This window comes from Melanotaenia boesemani, chromosome 4, assembly GCF_017639745.1.
Source record: "Melanotaenia boesemani isolate fMelBoe1 chromosome 4, fMelBoe1.pri, whole genome shotgun sequence".
NCBI classification, from domain to species: domain Eukaryota; kingdom Metazoa; phylum Chordata; class Actinopteri; order Atheriniformes; family Melanotaeniidae; genus Melanotaenia; species Melanotaenia boesemani.
The window spans coordinates 5,864,926-5,870,219 of record NC_055685.1 but is presented as its reverse complement, the minus strand read 5'-3'; positions in this window follow the sequence as shown (position 1 = coordinate 5,870,219).

Below are 5,294 nucleotides of genomic sequence, written 5' to 3'. Positions count from 1 at the left end.
AGCTCATGTTCCCTCTTGAGCTGGGGGGAAGCTCTGCAGTGTGAAACATATTTCATCTTCAACACAAAGCTGAGTCTTATTTCTCATTAATTAGACATGTGGTTTTCACCAGATTTTGTCACTTTACTGTAAATATGTCGTTTGTGGTCCAGCAATTTGTTTTCCGCACTGTTACTGTAAATGTAATATTTTATTATTATCTTCAGAGAACTTCTAGGATTCCTAGCGGCCAGGACACAAAAACATTCACCAAAGTGGCAGCCAGACTGAACCTTCACACTGTGTGTTGCTTCATGGCATTCTGGGAGTAAGACGTCAGCAGGCACCCAGCGCTCAGCCCGGCCATCATTCACATCCGCAGCAACACAGTTGTCTCTGGGAACGTTCAAAGCCCATGTATGCAGCAAGGGTGTGATTATAGCATGGTACAGAACTGGTTTATTACTTTTTCAGCAACCTATAAACAGCTATAGATACAGGTGTGTTTATCAGGAAGCCAGGCTGCTGCTGGGACTGCCAGTGTTGGTACAGAGACAAAGCAGCAGGAATCATGAGAACAGTTCTCAGTCAAGCATCCACATCAGGAATAAGACCAGCAAAAAGGTCGTGTTGAGTTGGAGGAAGAAGAAGATGGTGACGACTAGGGATGGAGAGATTCACTGATTTGAATCGGTGGTCCGACAGATGTTTGCAATGCAAATGTACCGGTAGCTTCAGTGTGCACATGCGCAATTTATCATTCTTAGCATGTCCACATCAGTAAAACCTGTGGTTACATCCATCATTACACAGTTTACCTCCTCTGTTCCCACTCGTATTTTTGAGGAATTTTGATCGCATCATCGCTATCTTTTGGCATTTTGTTATTAAACAGACGGGAGGCGGGTGGAGCAGCCGCCATTAGTAAACAGCAAACATGGAGGGAAGCGAGGCAACAGATGACGAGGACATATTCAGCATGAGTTTAATAAGCCATTTCAGAGTTTGAGACGTTTCCTTCACTTCGGTGAAGCTACAACATTTTCTACTAAAGTTCATGCTCCAAAAAACCAACATTATCCTTCATGTCATTGTTCACAATAACTTAAATAACCACCATGTCGATGTGGAAAGAACAAAAGGCAATCCTTAAAATGAGCTGCTGAGAGCTATTGATTGATTGATTGATTGATTATGCAGGACAGGATTAAAAGCAATCGGGCCTGACTCAGCAAAACTGATTTTCAGCAGGTTCCTGCAGAAACATAGACACTTCTTTAAAGACAGAACTACCACAGTCTTCCAGTGGGAGAAAGCAGCGGCTGGAGGACACTGTAAGGGTCACATCTGCCACAAGGGCAAGATGGTGGACCCAAGGAGCAGAAAGAGCTCTAGAACTGAGAACAAAAAGGTTTATTTGAAGACCAAAAGTGTCTTGTGAGCTGGTAGAAACAGCGAGCGGGCAGACAGCTGATCCTCGGTCTGAGTTGTGCAGGCGTGGCTCTGGACCTGGAAGCTTAAACAGGGTTCTCTGGAAGACAATGCAGATTTAAAACCAGGAAACATGAACATGAGTTCAACACTCTGGCGTCGAGTGAAAGAATACTCTGCTGGTGGATAAGTAGATGAATGGCAGCTGCGCCATAGAAACCTTTATGAAGAAACAACCATGCCCACAAAAACACATAAGGGAAAGGAGGAAAGTAACAAAAAAGGTGGACACTAGAGTCCAGAGTCCATGACAACATCAGTGGTCCCAGTGGTAACTGGGCCCCACGTGGAGGTTGTGACTGGTTTTAAATACATTAAAAGTGAAAATTTGAAAAGTATGCTGAAAAGTTGTGTTATGGTAGCTGCCAGAAACATAGTTGTTCCACAGACAAGAGATCGTTCTTCCATCTCCCAAAAAAACACAGAAGCCCAGACAGTGTGATAACGAGCTAGCGGCTATCGAGCGTGTTAATGCTGACGACCCTGGAGTCCTTCGTAATATTACTCAGTATGAATAAACATTTATTACGATATTAGTATTTAAATCTTGTGTTTGTTGTTGTGCCTGGTTACAGGAGCAACAAACGTCTGGTGGTGGTTTTTGTGAAGTTCTAATGTGATGGTGGACAGACATCAGGACATTCGTTCAGTACTACGGCCGCCAACTTTGCCTCATAACTTTTTCTAGTCTTGGCACTGAGGGGATCCATATAACTGGATGATATTATGGATCATTTTCTATCAGAAACTGATGAAGAAAACCCAATGGGTTCAGCTTCTACGACTGGTTTACATAAAACACACACACACACACACAACAGGCGGTTACCCTTGCAGGTTACACTGAGACAAATCTAAACTATAGATAGTATCTATAGAGTTAATGAAGATCTTCCAAAAACCACAATAAATGTCAAAACTAACTGTAGAAAGGTTTTCAGTGAGATTTAGTGGCTGTAGTTTGTTGTCTACTTTGGGACGCCATGTTTGCGTGTGCTGTGGTCTTTGTCATCAGGGAAATGAGCTGGTTGTGCCTGCCTTCATACATCTGTGCATCTAGAGTAAATATCTACTGAGATGACCCCCCCATCAGCACTTCCATGCCAACGTGTCCTGTCAGTAAATCTGACCCTTTCTTAGCAGGTGACTGGCTTTAATCCAGAACAACTCTGTTGCAAAAATCCATCATCTTCAAATAGTGTCATTTTCTTTTTCTTTGTGTCTCTTTTGAGTATTTTTCCCTCCCAGCATGTACTAGGCTGTGTGTGTAAGGGTGTGTCTGTAATGGCTGTCTGATGGCTGGCGTCAGTGTTGACCATATCTTTCCCTGGTGACATTGCATCATTGTGCACATGATGTATATTTACACACACACACACACATACAAGCGCTCAGATGCACACATGAACTTGTCTAGATGGTGTAAAGTTGTATCTTTGTGTCATTAATGTGCATGTTGCAGTAAAATAATTAAAGCTAATGCTAATGTTTCTCTTTTAAATAAAGCTACTAAAATGTAGCTTAAAAAACGGAAATATTGCTGTGATTCCATATATGCAAATGTAATCAGAAATCCATCTCAGGTACTTGTAAAACAGACTTAAGTGCCCGTCCTTACCTAATTCATGTTCAACTCTCTCTCTCTCACTCTTCCTCTTTATCGCTAGCCGTCCTACCACCCTCTCCACCAGCCTCCTGTCTCTCTCTGGAGAGCATTCAAGGCCTCCACTCTGGATTTGGAGCAGACATACTGTCTTTTGCTGAAACAGACTGAGTACTAATTAGCCAGAGAGAAGTTTAGAGACAGCGCAGAGAACAAAGTGAAAGAAGTAGCGAGAAAAAGGTTGACAGAGAGAGAGAGCGTGTGCAAGTGCGTCAGGAATGTTTGGAAGACTAAAAGTACTTTAAACCCATAATGGACTAATATCCACATAGGCGCCATTTTAAGCCTACACCTCATACCAGTGCTACACACACATACTGAACCACTCACACATTTTGAGTTCAAAGTTTACTTTCAGACAACTGCAAACCCTAAACTTGATATTTCAGAGTAAATGAATTTTCCTATTTGTTTAGTGAATTTTGCCCATGCTGAACATAATTAGAGAGAAAACCGTTTGAATCTGTTGAGATTTAAGTGTCCAAGGACTGCTGTTACCTTCCAGGGATGCTTACAATATCTTCACCACTCAGCATCATCTCTTGATGTTGAAAATTATGATCAAATTTTTGTCATACGTCTTAAGTTTCCTCAAAACCTAACAAGCTTTAGATTCTGCATTTTTAAATAGAAAATACTGCTTTTAGGATATTCAGTGCCTGATTTGAACATTTCTAATATTTAACACTGTTACTGCACACCGTCCAGACTTTTGGATGAATAGATGAACTTTAAGCTGCTTTTGCACATTGCTGGAGTCCTGAAACGTTTTCAGATGTGCAAGATTGGTGTCATATGAGAGGTCCAGGCTTCCTCTCAGGCTGAGACCTAGTATCAATGTGTCAGCAAATATCCAGCAGGGTTTGCAGTCACTGCGCGAGTCCTGGTGAGACATCTGTCACAGACTAACTGAACAGCTATAAAAAGTCAAATGTGAGGATAAATCAGAAACAGACTTTTTACACATATGGTGGAGGGCATGCAGATACTGGTCTTTACTCGTGTGTTATTACAGGAGAGGATTACATCACCATAAGCTGTTTACCACACAGTTTTACTACTGGCGAGGAGCAACATTCAGGCTCTAGTGAAGTAAAAAACTCTGCTACACTCATTAAATGCAAGTAGGACGAAGTAAACGCAGGTGAGGTGTGTTAGAGGTGTTAAATGAGGTTTTAGTGGAGAAGATTCTTCAAGAGATTCTTGAAGGTGAAGGACGCTCCTGCTCTGAATGCATTTAGTAGCTTCTTCCAAAATTATGGAACACAAATGGAGGAAGTTTGGATTAAAATGGAATGGGATGCTTTCTCACGCATGTTTTTATTTTAAACTGAAACCTTAATGCAGAACTTCTGTTATTATTTATAAGTTGGTTCTTTTTATTTTTATTGAACTGTTCCACGATGAAGGTCACAAACTGTATTAATCATTAACTACACAGCAAACATTCAACAACAATGAAAATAAATATTTATTGTTATTGTAATGATTTTATTTCTCATCTTTTTCTTCTTCTTCTTGCTTCCTTGTTACAGCATAGCACATCATAGACTTCTGTCAATTTAACACACTACAGGTACTCACATACCTGTTTGCCTTGTTGTCCCTGACCTCCCAGTCTATGTACTCACTTCTGCATATATATATATATATATGTGTATATAAAATTATTGTTGACATGCTGAGGGGGAGATCTGTGGAGGTGAATTGATAATAACTCTGATGTTGGCTCGAGCTTGAGGATGATGTTTGCTATGGAAATAGCTTTCTTCCTGGAGAAAACAAATAACCATAAACAAACAGTTGCAGGTTTAGAAGAAAATGAGGTTGTGCAGATGTGACTGTGTGGTTTTACAGGCTAAAATATAAAAGACAAGAAGTGTTTGTTACAGCAGGCGCAAAGCAATGCACCAGTCAGTCAACACTGGAAAGGTTGAACTTCTGTTCGTGTTTTGAAGAGCTCTTCATTCTGATTTAACACTGCTAACACAGGTCTGTTAAACCCAGACAACTGATATCAGACATGAACTTGACTCATACTTCTGCACTTGCCCCTTGGCATTATGCATCTTGTAATTTCATATGCAGTGATTATTACAGCGGGGAATGCTGGGAATAGCTTTGATTGGAGCCTGCAGAGTTAATGAATCGTCCTGCAGCC